This window comes from Moschus berezovskii, chromosome 6, assembly GCF_049115385.1.
Source record: "Moschus berezovskii isolate FMDL1 chromosome 6, NW_MosBer_1.0, whole genome shotgun sequence".
Classification (NCBI taxonomy): Eukaryota; Metazoa; Chordata; class Mammalia; order Artiodactyla; family Moschidae; genus Moschus; species Moschus berezovskii.
This window is the reverse complement of record NC_142465.1, coordinates 42,340,230-42,358,378: the sequence shown is the minus strand read 5'-3', so window position 1 is coordinate 42,358,378 and position 18,149 is coordinate 42,340,230. Positions and strand designations below refer to the sequence as shown.

At 38.9% G+C, this 18,149-nt stretch overlaps 1 pseudogene; it reads right to left on the bottom strand.

Annotated features, from left to right (window-relative positions):
* LOC129536014 (uncharacterized) overlaps nucleotides 1–13,294 on the bottom strand; it is a 139,142-nt pseudogene extending 125,848 nt beyond the window's left edge.
* Between the last annotated feature and the right edge of the window lie 4,855 nt (nucleotides 13,295–18,149).

Below are 18,149 nucleotides of genomic sequence, written 5' to 3'. Positions count from 1 at the left end.
GGTTCCATGTATAAGTGAAATCATGTGATATTTAGCTTTCTTTGTCTGACTTATCTCATTTAGCATAATGCCCTCTAGGTCCATCCATGTTGTCAGAGATGGGAAAGTTTCACTCGTTTTATGACTCAATAATATTCCATTATCTGTAGGTATGTATATGCATATAGGCATGTATGTATGTATATATATATATATAACTTCTTTAGTTATATATATATAACTTCTTTATCCATTTGCCTATTGATTGATACTTATATTGCTTCCATATTTTGTCTATTGTAAATAATGCTTCAAGAAACACAGGAGTGGTGTGCATATATCTGTTCAAGTTAGTTCATTTTCTTTGAATGGAAGAAAGTGGAATCATTGGATCATATGGTTGTTAATTTTTGAGACAGCTTCATACTGTTTTCCATGGTGGCTGCATCAGTTTACATTCACATCAACCAATGCACGAGGTTTCCCTTTTCTCTAAATACTCACCAACACTTGTTTTCTGTTGTCTGTTTGATAGTAACCATTCTGACAGATGTAAAGTGGTGTCACTGTGGTTTTGATTTGACTATCCCTGTTGATTAGTGATGTTGAACATCTATTCTTGTGTCTGTGGGCCATCTGTATGCCTTGGAAAAATGTTTATTCAGGTCCTTTGCTCAATTTTAATTGGATTATTTGTTTTTTAATATTGAATTGAGTTTTTCAAAAGTATAGTTTGGATATTAATCTTATGTTGGCTATATCATTTGCAATATCTTTCCCATTCTGTAGGTGGCCTTTTCCTTTTGTTGATGGTTTCTTTCACTGTGCAAAAGTCTTCTAGTTTGATGTAATTCTATTTGTTTATTTTGCTTTTGTTGCCCTTCCCTCAGGAGAGACATCCAAAAACATTGCTAAAATCAATGTCAATGAGTGTACTGTCTATATTTTCTCCTAAGAGTTTTATGATTTCAGGTCTTAGATTTAAATCTTTAGTCCATTTTAGGTTTACTTTTGTATGTGGTTAAAAAATCATCCAATCTTACTCTTTTGCATGTAACTGTTCAGTTTTCTCAAAATCATTTATTGTAGAGACTGTCTTTTCCACATGATATATTCATAGATCCTTTGTCATAAATCAATTGACCATACAAATGTGGGTTTATCTCTGCAATCTCTGTTCTCTTCCATTGATCTATGTGTCTGTTTTTGTGCCAGTTCCATGGAGTTTTGATTACTATAGTTTGTAGTATAGTCTGGAGTCAAGGATCATAATACTTCCTCTTTGTTCTTTCTTAGATTGAATTGGCTATTAAGGGTCTTTTATGTTTCCACACAACTTTTAGGATTATTTATTCAGTTCTGTGAAAAATTTCATTGAAATTTCAATAGTGATTTCACTGAATCTATAGATTACTTTGGGTAGCATGGCCATTTTAACATTAATAATCCTCCCATTCCACGAGAACAGTGTATCTTTCCATTTATTTGTGTCATCTTCAATTTGTTTCATCAATGTCTTATAGATTTCAGAGTACAGGTCTTTCACTTTCTTGGTTCAATTTTTATGTCATTGCAAAAGGGATTATTTTCTTAATTTCTTTCTGCTAGTTCATTTTTAGTATATAGAAACACAGCTGATTTCTATATATTGATTTTGTATCCTGCAACTTAACTGAATTCACTTATCAGTTCTAGTAGCTTTTTGATGGCATCTTTAGGATTTTCTATCGTATCATGTGATCTTCAAATTTGGATGACTTTTATATCTTTTTCTTGACTGATTGCTATGGTTAGGACTTCCAATATTATGTTGAAGAAAAGAGGCGAGTGAGCATCCCTGTCATGCTTCTGATCTCAGAGGAAAAGATCTCAGCTTTTCAGAAATTGAATACTATGTCACCTGTGGGTTTGTTATATGTGGCCCTCATTATGTTGAGGCATTTTCCCTCTATATCAGCTTTGTTGAGAGGTTTTTTTATTTTTTTAATCATAAATGGATGTTGAATTTTGTCAAATGTTTTTTCTGCTTCTATTGAGATGATCATATGATTTTTATCCTTTGTTTTGTTAAGGTGGTGTATCATGCTGATTGGTTGTGGCTATTGAATCATTTTTGCATTCATGGGATAATCCTAAGGGTTAAATCTCACTTACTCATGGTGTATGATTCTTTCAACATAATTTTAAATTCAGTTTGCTAATTTGTATTGAGAATTTTTGCATCTATGTTCATCAGGAATATTGGCTTGTAGCTTTCTTTTTTGTAGTGTTTTTATCTGGTTTTGGTATCACATTAATGCTTCCTTTATCAAACAAGTTTAGGCATGTTCCTTCTTCAATTTTTTGGAAGAGTTTGAGAGGGATGGGTGTTAACACTTCTTTAAATGTTTTATAAAATTTATCTATGAAGTTGTCCAGTCCTGAATTTTCATTTGTTGAGAGTTTTCTTTAAATTACAGATTCAGTTTCATTGCTAGTGATTGGCTAGTTCAGATTTTCTATTTTATGTCTGTAGGAATTTATTCATTTCTTTTCAGTTGTCTTATTTGTTGGCATATACTTGTTCATAGTAATCTCTTATGAGGCTTTGTATTTCTGTGGTGTCATTTAATAACTTCTCTTTTATTTCTAATTTTAATTATTTATTTGGCCTCCCTGCCCCCCAAATCTGGTTAAAGTTTTATCAATTTTTTTTTATCTATTCAAAAAAGTTGCTTTTAGTGTCATTAATCTTTTCTATAGTTTTTTAGTCTCTATGATCTTAGCTTTATTTCCTTCCTTTTTACTAACTTTGGGCTTTTTTCTTTCTTTTTTTTTTTTTTTTTTGTTCTGGTTCCTTTAAGTGTAAGGTTAGATTTTTTTATTTGAGATTTTTCTTGTTTCCTGAGTCTGTGTGGTTATAAACTTTCCTATTAAAACTGCTTTGCTGTGTCCATAGATTTTAGAACATTGTGTGTTTCTATATTGATTTGTTTCTAGGTATTTTAAAATTTTTTCTTTGATTTCTTCATTGACCCATTGATTGTTTAGAAACATTTTATTTAACCCCCACATGTTTGTGGTTTTCTGAATTTTATTCTTGTAGTTGATTTCTAGTTTCATAACATTGTGATTGAAAAGATACTTGATATGATTTCAATCTTCTTAAATTTATTAAGACTTGTTTTGTGGTCTAACATGTGATCTATCCTGAAGAATGTTCCATTTGCATTTGAAAAGAATGTGTATTCTGCTAGTTTTGGATGGAATATTCTGTATAAATCTATTAATTTTATCTGGTCAAATGTGTCATTTAATGCCAATGTTTCCTTATTGATTTTTGGTCTGAATGATCTTTTCACTGATGTTAGTGGGATGTTAAGATTTCCCACTATTATTGTATTATTGTCATTTTCCCCTTCACGTCAGTTAATATTTGCTTCACGAATTTAGGCACATTTTTGTTGGGTACATAGATATTTACAAGTGACTTACTTATTCTTTTGTTGGATTGATCCATTTTATCATTATGTCATGTCCTACTTTGTCTCTTTTTACAGTCTTTGTTTTAAAGTTTATTTTGTTTGATGCAAGTGTTGCTACCTCAGCTTTCTTTTTCTTCCCATTTGCATATAATACCTTTTTCCATTCCTTCACTCTCAGCTTGTTTGTGTCTTTAGATGTGATGTGAGTCTCTTGTAGACAGTATGTACACAGTTCTCAGTTTTCCTATCCAGTCAGCCATTTTAAGCCTTTTGATTGGAACATTTAGTTTATTACATTTAAAATACTCATTGATAGATGTGTACTTCTTGTCACTTTGTTAATTGTTTTCTAGTTGTTTTGATAGTTTTCTGCTCCTTTCTTCTCTGTTCTCTTAACCTGTAATTTGTTGGCTGTTTTTAGTGATATGTTTGTGTTATTTTCTCTTTATTTTTTGTGTATACATTATAGGCTTTTGGTTACTATGAGGTTCATATATAATAACCTGGGTATATAAGTGTCTATTTTAAGTTGATGATATCTTAAGCCTAAATACATTCTACATTTTATTCCCACCTCCATGTTTTATGTTTTGGCATCATATTATATACCTTTTAATTTGGGTGTATTCTTTATTGTACATAAAGATAATTTTATTACTTTTGTTTTTTATACTAGCTTTGCAAATGATTGATCTAGTACTTTCAGCATATGTTTGCCTTTACTTATGGCAGAAAGTGAAGAAAAACTAAACAGCCTCTTGATGAAAGTGAAAGAGGAGAGTGAAAAAGTTGGCTTAAAGCTCAACATTCAGAAAAACTAAGATTATGGATGGCATCTGGTCCCATCACTTCATGGCAGATAGACGGGGAAACAATGGAAACAGTGGCAGACTTTATTTTCTTGGGCTCTAAATCACTGCAGATGGTGACTGTGGCCATGAAATTGAAAGACACTTGCTCCTTGGAAGAAAAGCTATGACCAACCTAGACAGCATATTAAAAAGTAGAGACATAACTTTGCCAACAAAGGCCGGTCTAGTCAAAGCTATGGTTTTTCCAGTAGTCATGTGTGGATGTGAGAGTTGGACCATAAAGAAAGCTGAGCGCCGAAGAACTGATGCTTTTGAACTGTGGTGTTGGAGAAGACTTGAGAGTCCCTTGGACTGCAAGGAGATCCAACCAGTCCATTCTAAAGGAGATCAGTCCTGGATGTTCATTGGAAGGACTGATGTTGAAGCTGAAACTCCAATACTTTGGCTACCTGATGTGAAGAGTTGACTCATTGGAAAAGACTCTGATGCTGGGAATGGTTGGGGGTGGGAGGAGAAGGGGACAACAGAGGATGAGATGGTTAGATGGCATCATTGACTCGATAGACGTGGGTTTGGGTGAATTCCGGGAGTTGGTGATGGACAGGGAGGCCTGACGTGCTGTGGTTCATGGGGTTGCAAAGAGTCAGACGTGACTGAGTGACTGAACTGAACTGAACTGAACCAGTGAAAATTTTTTCTTTCATAATGTTCTTATTTCTAGTACTGACTTTTCCTTTTCCATTTAAAGAAACCTGTTACATTTTTTCTAAAGGTGATTTAGTGGTAATGAACTCCTTTCACTTCTGTTTGTTTGGGAAATTTTTTATTTCTTTTTCAGTTCTGAATGATAACCTTGCTTGGTGGGTATTCTCAGTTGTACTTTTAGTACTTTGAAAATGCCATGCCACTCACTTCTGTCTTATAAAGTTTCTGCTGAAAAAGCAGCTGATAGTCTTATGGGGATTCCTTTGTATGTAATATGTAACTTACTATTTTCTCTCAATGCTTCTAAGATTCTCTTTTTTTAATGTTTCACATTTTAACTATAATGTGTCTTGCATAAGTTTCTTTAGGTTCATCTTGTTTGGCACTTTTTATTCTTCCTGGACCAAATACCTATTTCTATTGTCAGGTTAAAGATATTTTCAGAAATTATTTCCTCAAAAGAATTCTCTGTCTTTTTCTACCTCTTTCTTCTTCTGGGGTCCTCTAAAATGCAAATGCTAATATGCTAGATATTGTTTCAGAGGTTCCTTAAATTATCTTCATTTAAAAAAATATTCTTATTTTTTGTTGTTGTTCTGATTGGGTGATTTCTACTACCATGTCTTCCAAATTGCTGATTGTTCTTCTGTATCGTTTAATCTGCTATTGATTTCATCTAGTATATTTTTCATTTCAGTTTTGGTATTCTTCCTTAAGATTGATTGTTTTTTATATTTTCTATCTCTTTTTTGAATGTCTTATTGAATTCCTCCATTCTTCTCCCCAGTTTGGTTAGCATCTTTGTGACTATTCCATTGAACTATTTATCTGTTTTTTTTCAGTCCTTTTTCTGAGGTTTTGTCTCATTTGTTCATTTGTAAAACATTAATTTCCTCCTTATTTTGCTTAACTTTCTGTGTTTCTTTCTATGCGTTAGTTACATCAGTTATATCTCCTGGTTTTTAAAGAATGACCTTATGTAGAAAATGTTACGTGGGGCCTAGTGGAGCAATTCCTCTGATCACTGGAGCTAGGTGTTCCAGGGGGTATCCCCTATATGGGTTTTGTGGACCTATATCTTGTGGTTGGGTTTGTTTGCTGCAGGTTTGCTCATGGGTATGGTTTGCTCTCAACCCAGCTGGCTAAGAAAACTGGTTGTGACTGTAGCAGGCATGCTAATATGTGAGGCTTGTCCTCAGTATATCTGGTTATAAATCCAGGCTGCAACTCTTACAGGCAGGCTAGCATTTAGGGCTGACTGCCTGGAATGGGAGCCACTTTAGAGGGATACAAGTCCAGGCTGATATAGCCTGCCAGGTAAAGTGGGGCAGGAACTGCTTTGATGGAGTCACCCATGGCCAGTTGTCTGGGGGGAGTTGGTCCACAGGAAATGCCAGGGTGGGGCCCATGACATCAAGTAGATTGATGGAGAGTGACAGAAATGTACACACCAGTGATGTGCCACCTAGATGAAAGGAGAGTAAAATAAATGGTATGCTCCAGTGCTTTTTTTCCTGGAGAAAGGTCCACCAGATACCTGTTTCGGGTTTAGTTCAGTTCAGTTCAGTTCAGTCGCTCAGTCGTGTCCAACTCTTTGCGACCCCATAAATCACAGCACGCCAGGCCTCCCTGTCCATCACTAACTCCTGGAGTTCACTCAAACTCATGTCCATAGAGTCGGTGATGCCATCCAGTCATCTCATTCTCTGTCATCCCTTTCTCTTCCCGCCCCCAATCCTTCCCAGCATCAGAGTCTTTTCCAGTGAGTCAACTCGTTGCATGAGGTGGCCAAAGTATTGGAGTTTCAGCTTTAGCATCAGTCCTTTCAATGAACACCCAAGACTGATCTCCTTTAGGATGGACTGGTTGGATCTCCTTGCAGTCCAAGGGACTCTCAGGAGTCTTCAACACCACAGTTCAAAAGCATCAATTCTTCGGCGATCAGCTTTCTTCACAGTCCAACTCTCACATCCATACATGACCACTGGAAAAACCATAGCCTTGACTAGAAGGACCTTGGTTGGCAAAGGAATGTCTCTGCTTTTTAATATGCTATCTAGGTTGGTCATAACTTTCCTTCCAAGGAGTAAGCGTCTTTTAATTCCATGGCTGCAATCAGCATCCGCAGTGATTTTGGAGCCCCCCAAAATAAAGTCTGGCACTGTTTCCACTGTTTTCCCATCTATTTCCCATGAAGTGATGGGACCAGATGCCATGATCTTTGTTTTCTGAACGTTGAGCTTCAAGCCAACCTTTTCACTCTCCTCTTTCACTTTCATCAAGAGGCTTTTGAGTTCCTTCTCACTTTCTGCCATATGCCCTAAAATCAGTTAATAAACTTCTTTCTCATATTAGGCTCTTTTCAGCCTGCTGCCTCTGTGCTGGGACTTGGAATGAGTGAGTTTGTGCACACGCCCTTTGAAAGCAGAGTCTTAGTTTCCTATAGCCCTCTTGCTCTCCTGAATGTAAGCCCCACTGGTTTTCAGAGGCAGACACCATGGGGGCTTATCTTCCTAGTGCAGATCTCCCAGACTGGGGAGACTATGTGGAGCTCACCCTTCATTTCTGAGTGTTGGGGGGGAACTGCATGGTTGTGATATCCCTCCCACTTGTGGGTTGCTGTACCAGGGTGTTGGTTCTGACTAGATTACATCTTTGACACTCCAACCTATCTTAATGTGACTTTTTCTTTACATCCTTAGTTGTAGAAAATCTGTTAGTCTTCAGGTCTTCCTCAGAAATTGTTGTTTTGTATTTAGTTGTAGCTTTGGTGTGTCCATGGAAGGAGGTGAGCATAGGATCCTCTTCCTTTGCCATTTTGATCTGGACCCCTCAGGATTTACTTGTCTTATCTCCTAAACCAGATCATCATATCTCACCTTGTGGGAAGAGTCTTACTTTAAAAAAAAACTTTTTTTTTTTTCTTCAAGTGGGCTTCTCTGGTGGCTCAGATGGTAAAGAATCTGCCTACAATGCAGGAGACCCAGGTTCAATTCCTGAGTAAGGAGGATCCCCTAGAGAAGGGAATGGCTACTCACCACCTTAAAGCTCATCATTCAGAAAACTAAGATCATGGCATCTGGTCCCATCACTTCATGGGAAATAGATGGGAAAACAGTGGAAACAGTGCCAGACTTTATTTTTTTGGTCTCCAAAATCATTGCAGATGCTGATTGCAGCCATGAAATTAAAAGACGCTTATTCCTTGGAAGGGAAGTTATGACCAACCTAGATAACATATTAAAAAGCAGAGACATTCCTTTGCCAACCAAGGTCCTTCTGGTCAAGGCTATGGTTTTTCCAGTGGTCATGTATGGATGTGAGAGTTGGACTCTGAAGAAAACTAAGTGTTGAAGAATTGATGCTTTTGAAGTGTGTTGTTGGAGAAGACTCTTGAGAGTCCCTTGGACTGCAAAGAGATCCAACCAGTCCATTCTAAAGGAGATCAATCCTGGGTGTTCATTGGAAGGACTGATGCTAAAGCTGAAACTCCAATACTTTGGCCACCTCATGCGACGAGTTGACTCACTGGAAAAGGCTGATGCCGGGAGGGATTGGGGGCAGGAGGAGAAGGGGACGACAGAGAATGAATTGGCTGGATGGCATCACCAACTCGATGGAGGTGAGTTTGAGTGAACTCCAGGAGTTAGTGATGGACAGGGAGGCCTGGCATGCTGTGATTCATGGGGTCACAAAGAGTCGTCTGAGCCACTGAACTGAACTGAACTGAACAGTACTCTTGCCTGGAGAATTCCTTGGACAGAGGAGCCTGGTGGGCTACAGTCTATGGGATTGCAAAGAACTGGACATGATAGCAACTAACATTAACACTAACTATATTTACAATGTTGTGTTAATTTCTGCTGTACAGCAAAATGACTTGGACACATACATATATATGTGTGTGTGTGTATATAAATATATATATATTCTTTTTGATATTCTTTACCATTATGGTATATCACCAGATGTTGAATAGAGCTCCCTGTGCTATACAGTAGGACCTTATTGCTTATCCAACCTATATATAACAGTGTATCTGCTAATCCCAAACTCCCAATCCTTCCCTTCCCGTCCCTACCCCTTACTACCCATCCCTCTTGGCAACTGCAAGTCCATGGAAGAGACCAACTCTTAACCATGTTCTTTCAAGGTGGATACTTTAATGAGAGTTTCTCAAAGTGTCATCCTCAATATCCTATGTCAGGAGCATCTGGAAAGTCTAAGGAAAAATGCATATTCTAAGACCCTGCCCATCTTCCTAATCCAGTATTGGCTGAGGTGACTAATAAAAATATGGGTTTTAACAGCATCCCCAGGTGATGCCTAAGCATGCCAAACCCTGAGAACCACAGCCTCATAGGCACAAGGCGGCTATTTGCTGACTGGCTTCACTGACACCCCTTGATACTCTCAGGAAAAGTCTTTGAAGGCCACAGGGATCAGCAGGCTGGGCCTAAGAGTAGAATTTGTACATGCATTCATTTAACAATCATGAGCTTACTAGGCTGGTTATGGGTATATGATGGGGAGTTAGATAGAAACAGTCTCTGCCCCAGTGGATGTAAAACTTCAGAACCTGGAAATAGTCCCTTCCTCAGTGTTTTCTCTTTATTTCGCTTTTTGATATACTTTATAGGTATCTTCTATTAGTCAGACTGTGTTCTACTATGAACATGACGGATAAAGAGCCTTCCCCTCTTACAGAGTGTATATTTCAGAAAGAAGAAAAAGAAAATAAACAAGTAAACCCACTCCCCCAAGTTAATCACAGATCGTGATAATCACAAAGACATAAATAAACAAAGTAAAGTGTGGAGAGATTGACTTTAAAGGATGAGGTCGCATTTGAGTTGAGAATTGATGGATGAAGGTCTTTGGGTCATGACTGCAAACTGGGGCAGGCTGATGAGTCATGTGAAGCACACAGGCCTAAGACAGAGTGATGATGATGATAATAATGACAGCTATTCCTTGTTGAGCATTTCTTGTGCATCAGACTGTTTATTAAACATTTTATGTGCTCTGTTGTATTCAGTCTTGGCGGGAAGCCTAGAGATAGGTGTTATTAGAGATAGGTGTTATTCTTCACTTTCAGATGAAGAAACTGAGGAAGCCCGGAGATGTTAACTGTGTTGTTTGGGTCAAACAGCTATTAAGTGGCAGATGGATCAATTAAACTTAGCTCTGTGTGATGGCAAAGCCTGCACTCTTTGGCGCTATACCTTTTTCCTTTTTGGTGGTACGAAGCTGCTGATGCTGACTGCAGAGAAGCATGACGAAATAGGAAGTTCACAGGCTTCTTATGCTTCTTATGCTGATGAGGATGGCTAATATTAAAAACATTTAATAGTAGTAGTTTAACACTGTTGAGCATCTACTCTGTACAAGGAACTGAGCAAAACACCTTATATTTATTAAGTTGTGTGATCCTCAGAACAATCCTTTGAGATACAGGTGACAAAATTGGCCAAAGCCACTCAACTAATGAGTGGTAGAACCAGAGTCACACTTAACAAGGTCTGATCCTGAATATTGACTCTCTCTCCTCTGCTTCCCTAATGAAAGGAGCTAGGGTCTGTGCAAGGGTCTTGGACACACTTAAACACAGAGCTTCCCAGGTGGCACTAATGGTAAAGAACCAGCCTGCCAATGCAGGAGATGTGTGAGGGACTTGGGTTCAGTCCCTGGGTTGAGAAGATCCCCTGGAGGAGGGCATGGCAACCTACTCCAGTATTCTTGCCTGGAGAATCCCGTGGACAGAGGAGTGGGCTGTGGTCTATACGGGCACAAAAAACTGGACACTTGAGGAGAAACACATGAGGACTAACATGGCTGTCTTAGCACACACACACAGCGGAAAGCTCAAAATAATCAACCTCCCCCAAACCCGCCACAGCTGTTTTTCTTCTGGCCTGGCTGCTAGCGCCTGCGACCTCCTCTCTTGTCACTTTGGGACACTTGCTTCAGAATCACAATGCTTTTCCTCTTCTGTGCTGATTTATGAGAGTTGACTGTTATTGGCAAGTACCTGGGCATGTCACAGGAGAATTTGCCACTGTTTTCTATCTTTAGAATGAATGCTGTCAATCCAGCATTAAATTGCCTTCAATCATTAACAAGCCAGCATGGGTTTATCTGTCACCATCTTTCCATAGGGATGAGACTGCTGAAAGCCAGGTGCAGAGGAGTGAGTTGCCCTAGGAGGAGGCTGCCTGCCTGTTTCAGAGGCTTGAGGAGTGAAGTTGTAGCGAAGACTCAGAAAACTAGGCTGGAGAGGAAGGTGGAGTCTCCCAGGGTTGTGATTTCCCCCAAGGGGGCTTGAAGCTCCTTGGAATGGAAGGTAGATGGAGAAATAAAAAGTAAATATCAGCATTTATCCTAGTGCGGTCCTTTCTGCTGGCTCACGCTGAATCAACAATAGCACCACCATAGCTCCAGTCTTTATTATGACTCTGTACAACAGCAATGATGACATTGGATGACAGTGAATATCCATTTTGTGATTCCACATTGTTGATTTGCTTTTCAGTATCAGTCAAAATATGAGACTTATCTCATTCCTGGCAAATCCACTACTTTAGACATGTTCTGCTTGGGCTGTTCTGTGGCTTGGATGGGGTTACATGTGGAGGATGACCTGGCCCATTCTCTTCACCCTTTGAGTTACTCTGGGTTGGGATTAGTGGGATATGGCTTTGTTCCCTGTGATTTGGGGTTGAGCAGGGTTGGGTTTGGGGGAAAAACTAGGGCTCATTCTCAATCCACCAACCCTAAATTTTCAGGTCCCTACCAGTGCGATTTCAACATTGGCCAGATGCTCACACATTTTGGAGTTCCTATGATTTTGTCAAACTTAAATCTAGAAAGATGACAGGATCTTATGCATTCAAAGAATGGTTTTATCTTCACCTTAATATTGGACTTTGGTATGAAAATGTATTTATCATCAGTGTTCATTATCTTCTTTTCTGTCCAGGCTAATTGTATATAATTAGCTATTCATATGACATGCATTTAAAACTGTTCATTGCCCAAAAAAGATTAAAAGTAGGTTTGTACAATATTTTACAGTGCAGTTTTATTATTAGAACTTTTTGAAAAAGCTCTGAATGTGTAGGTGGCATCTCTAATGTGTAGAGTTGGAAAGAGCAGGAAACCAAGGGATCACTTACCTGGTCTCCGGTTCTTGCTTTGGCACCAACTAGCTTTGTGACAGTGGGGCAATGCCCTTGTCTTTTTATGTCTCAGATTCCACGTTTACATAGCAAGGCCACAGGTGAAGGGTGGAGGATGGGGAGGCTGCACTAAGTGATGCCTATACATCCTTCCAACTATGATATTTTTTCATGAAAGTGACCTTTGACTTCTATAAACTGTCCCTTTGTGTTACTGTCAGAGGCAGTGACCTGACTTAAATGTGCTTATATTTTAGCACACCAACATATGGTTTCTATCCTTAGTTTAAAATCATGATGGAAATCTTTGCAGTGAATTCAGATGCTAGCCTGGCTTCACAGGCTCTGATTGCTTTGGTGTGGCACTTGGTTGAAAAGGTTTCCACTGATTCTTTTAAACTGTAGGACATGGGTTTCCAAATTGCAACTTTGAACATAATCTGTTCTTAGTCCAGGCTTTGTTGAAGCCTTAGGCAGCAGATATCAAAAAATCAGCCAGCTTTATGCACTGACTTTTTTTCTCTAAAATCTTTTTGGCAAGCTTCACTGTGCTTGTCTCACCCTCATACACAAGGGGACTACTTTCCCAGTTAATAGAAGAGCTAAGGACCAGGCTAACAGGTTTGCTGCCGTGCTAATGTGGAATAATCTCTGATAACTATAATTAACTTGTATGCGCCTGTCATAGGTTGACTCACCAGAACATTCACACCCTGCAGGATTGCTATTCCTCTCTGAGAGGCAAGCAGATGCTTCCACCAGCTATCTGAAGCCCCAATGCTGCAGCCTCAGTTTTGTACGCATTTATCCTCGGCATAAGCACCATCTATTTCAGGAAGGTATTTTGACGTTACCTCTGGGCTACAGTTTCTCCAAAAATGCACTCAGTGAAGAGAACAGCTCTCTCCCCCATGTGAGCCCCAGCACGTGCTGTGGCAGAGGAAGCTGGCCTGAGACCAAAGCATCTCGTCAGCACTGGGTTTATTCTGGGGCTCAGTTCCCCGCCATTTCCTGACAGTTCTGACTGGCTTCTTCTCCTGGTAGCCAGTCCTGTTGGGTAGAAGGGCTGGACAAGGTGCTGGGGAATTCTCACTAGGGTACATTCACGAAAATGAGGCTGTTGCCGGCCTTCCCATTGGGGCTCTTCTGAGGACATTTCAGAAAGAAAGGCTTTTCCCTGGTAATGCTGTGGGCTGCCTGGCTCCTCAGGGAAAGCTGTTCTTCCTTGTATGGGTTTAGGAGAGCGCTATGGAGACTATATCTGCTCCTTCCCTCTGTGGCAAAGGTGAGAATCAGGATGAGGAAGCATTAGGAAACAAAAGAAATACACAGACCTATTTAATATACAAATAAATGTGCATAGAAATAAAAAATAAGGGATTTATATGAAACAAGGCCATGATTTATTTTCCAGATTTGGGCGAGATAGAATTGTATCAGACAAGACAGATCTAACCCAGTGAGAATAAGTTAGTGAAGTCTGCATAGGAATTAGTAGTGAGTGTGTGTTTCCAAGTGGTTTCTTGGTGAAATAAACTCTAGGGATGCTGTGATGGTCAGTTTTTCCTGAACTTTTTTTTTTTTTTTTGGTTTCCTGGAAGTCTGTCTTCTTCATATTCTGAAACCCTAACCCCCAGCACCTAAGCCACATTAGTAAAAGAATCTGCTGCTGGTTGCTAGTGACATTTACCAAAAACATAAAGTGCCTCAGAGGAAAAAGAAGAGGAGTCTGTTCTTAAAGCTGTTTATAGTAAATATTTTTAAAATTACAGAGTAGCGGCTGTCAAGTTTTCTGAGGTAAAACAATATTTGATTTGTTTTCAGGCATCTTGGGAAAGTCTTAACTTGTTCTTTCTGAAATTTTCCTTCATCTTTTTTTTTCTTTTTTTAAGGATCATGAATTCCCCCCAAATGGTTTCTTATAAGTCAATCATTAGAAGTAGTACAAATGTGTGTGTGTGTGTGTGTGTGTGTGTGTGTTAGTCGCTCAGTCATGTTTGACTCTTTGGGACCCCATGGACTGTAGCCCACCAGGCTCCTCTGTCCATGGGATTTCCCAGGAAAGAATATTGGAGTGGGTTGTCATTTCCTTCCCCAGGGAAGTGCAAATTCATAAACCTCTCTAATATTATCCTGTGAAAAGGCAGGTCTCACCACAACATGTGTCTGAGTCAAGAAAGTTATACAGACTATTGACAGGAAGGTCTGTGTGATCCATCACCTTGGCAAAACCAGAAAAACTCCCTTAAAACAATTATTACTTCAAAGCCAGGCAACATCTTCAAAATTTCCCTATTTTCTTTTAACCATTAATGATAGTCCCTATTTGTTATTCTTTAAAATGCTAGCATTTTCAGAGTGAATGAATAGGAATTCTTATTAAGGAGATAAGCAGGGCAACACTGCAAAGAAGACAGGGCATTTTCTGTTGTTACTTTAATTACAATATTTTCAGTTAAATTGTTTCGATTATTGGGCCACTGCAAAATAAAATACAGTTTTCATTTTTAGAGTTTAAACAAAGCATTATTTTAAATGACAGCAAAAATTACACTCCAGGGTTTTCACCTTTAGAATTCCAATTTTGTTTTTTTATCTGATTAAATGGGATCTCAAAAAAATGTGTATTTGAGTATAAAAAGAAATATCTGCAATACAATTACTTAAAAATGTTCCATTTTTGCATTTATAATACACTTCAGAATGTGGAATGAATATTTTATGCAAAATCTACTTTTGACTTGAAGATGGTTTTATATTTAAGTCTCTGCCCAAATGTATTCTCAAAAAGAATATATTCAGTCACCCATTGTTTTCATGTCCAAGCTACTGTCAAAAGAAGGGAGTTTTTGGTGCTATTCCAAAAGTAATTTTTCCATTTGCAGAAAAGATGAATTAACATCTTTATGCTAATGTGGTATGCTCAGCTGACCTTTGATTCTTTATATGGTTAATATATGGCATGATTTTTAGGTTTTCCTATGAAAACGAAAGTCTGTCACATCTATCAAGACTCCAAGGTTGGAAATTCAGATTTGTTGAACATCAAGTATACACCGTGGACTTCCCTCACAGTATCTTAATTTTCACAGAAAATAGGTGAATATGTGAGTGTTGTGGACAAAGGCAGACATGTCTGGGTAAAGTACTCTTTGGCATGGAGTATTGTCTCCACACGACTCATCCTGCCCTCTCTTCTCTAGCTCCATCTCCTGTGCTTGGTCAGGCTGGGACTCCTGGTTTCTGAGCTCTCTCTCCTCTCTGGGCTTTGGTGGTGGGAAGGTTTGTGAGCTATTAACCTTTTGGCCTAAGGTTAACTGAGCTGAAACATATCTTCCATTGAGCCAGAGCTTAAAAGCTCTGCCACTCTCTGTGAAAAGCCATAAGTCTCCTGCCAATACCTGACCAAAGCAGCTAAAAGGTACTACTGTGCAGTCCTGTTACCAAACACAAGTTAATGTGCCTGATGCACAGAGAGGACAAACATATCCAAAATGTCAGAGTATGGAGTAGAAAAAGGCTTATTGCAGGGCCAGCAAGGAGACCGGGTGGCTCATGCCTCAAAACCCTGGAAGCCCCTGAAGGGTTTTAGCAAGGCATTTTTAAAGGTAAGATGAGGAAAGGGCAAAGTTGGTTGTTGTAAACTTCTTGGTGTAGTAATCCTTTATTCTTGCAGCTTTCCACACAGGTCAGGTCACAATGTTCCTGTAACCCTATAATGAGACAAATGATATTCTCTGTTCTGCACCTTTTTATTGCTATATGAGAAAAAAAGTGTTACCCTTAAAAGTAAGAGCCTTGGGAATGGGCTATCCTATATATTTCTAGCTATAGGCAACATTCTTAACCTGAAGCAGAAGTAACAGAATACAAAAGTTAAAAAATGGATCTAATATGGAGGTAGATATTGTTCTTCCCTATTATAGGCCTATCATATCCTATATTACATGGGTTATTGGTATACATAACCATATACAGGACTTAGAAGATACAGACAGAGTCATAGAAGATCAGGGCTGGAAGGAGACTTTGAGATCATTTCGGGCAGTGGGTTTCAGAGTTTCCCAAAGTATGAATGTTGGGGAAGGGGTCAGAAAGGAAGGCTCAGGCCTTTTCAACAAGAACAAGCTGACTATTGTTTTATATATTGTGGTTCGGAGTAGTATTTCTTCAGGGAAGAAGTACTCTGCCATTTGCCTCACTAAACTATTTGAGAACCACTGAGCCTGTCTTTTTACAAGTAAGAAAATAAAGGTCCAGATTTATGCTTGGTGTTAATTCAATGTCACTTGCAAATACAGAGACTTTACCTAGGCTGGAAATTCTTGCATAGCCAGTACATAATACATGTATCATTTTGATGAAAACTTCTTAGCTGGAAAGCCATGAGCAACATGTTTATAATGGCCCATTTCTGGGATTGTTTCACTGTTGCAACGAACACCCTCAGCACGTGGACATGTATGTGGGGATGTGGGCACACATATGCTGCTTGAATTACGCTATGGAACCATTAATGCAACAAGTCTGCAGAACTTGGGGATCAGTCTGGTCCCCTCAGTAGCTGAGGGAGCAGTGCCTGGAACACTTCCTAATTTTTCTCACAGCATGGCAGGCGCCACTTTCAGTAGGAATCAGATTGCAAATCCAATCTCAAATCCCTTGGCCCCCATTGCCACTAATGTGGCTTTGATATTGGTGTTGACTGAAGACCTTTGGATATTTGGGAGAGGTCATTAATTTAATGAGAATGTGGCACCCAGGCCATTGAGTACACAGCAAGTCGGTGGGAGGGCCAACAGCACATGGTCACTGGAAGCTGGTGTGGTGAAGAAGCCTATAGCCATGGCTTCTTTACAATCTGATAAACATTGTTCTAAGTTTTCAGAGTTCACCTCATGAAACTCGACATCCTGTTTCCTTCCTGTGCTCTACATTCAGTTCAGCGTGGTCCAACAAATATCTCTATCTGCTCTGTGCCAGTCATGGGCCATGAACCTCATGTGAAGGATTCTGTGTTAACTTGGGCCAGGATATCCATATTTCTTTCCGTTAGATTATTTAAAAATAGGTTTAAATGAGATTGACAGACTGATGGGTATAAGCTTAAAGTCCATCAGAATAATATTGTAAATTAATGGAGTAGGGAAGTGGCAAAACCCACCTAAGTAGTCAGTCAATTCCAGCCCATCATTGTCAACTGGAAATTTAGGCTTTACTGTTGCCATGTCATCTAAATTATATGAAATAAGGAATCCAGATTTTTAAAATGTTGCATATCCTAGTTTTTTAAACGTTGGCAACTTAGTTTAAAAAAAAAGGTAAAAGCCCACGTTTGTGAGCTGTTCTCTTGTTCCCAAAAAGCCCAGTTTGTGACTAATGCTTGAAACTCACCTTTGAAGGTGATCGGTAGTTGACTGTATTTGTAGTTGACTGTCTTGCTACGGGAAACATTGTCTCTGAGGCTGTGATGCTGGAAAGCTTGCGCTGCACATATGGTTTTGTGGACATATTGTAGGCAGCCAATGAATATTAATCATCTGCAGCAGTTTTATCACCACTGTTATGCAAGCTTGAGAAAGCCATTGTAAAGCAGTTAGTAGCAAACCTGCAACAATCATTGTGGGACTGCTTTGGAAAATGATGCTCCAGAAATAGATCTCACCCACACATTTAAAAGCAATTATGAGCCGTGAGAGAAATGTGATAATGCAATGGTCCAAAGCCTGAGGTGTTTTAAAATAATTTCTATGGATTGAAGAACTGAGTACCTTGCCTTCCATGAAGATTTAGTATATATATGCAACTTGGTTTCATGGAAACCATAAAATGTTCATTTACTTGATTGGTATGAATGCTGTAGCTGCTTCTTCTCCATTATTATAATCATAAGCACTTACCTTCCAGATTTTACAATTGTAGAGACAAAATTTAAGAGATAAGTCCCTGGAGAGACTAAAAGATACGTTTTTTTATGAAAATGAGGTGACAGTGTGTACATTGCTCCTAAC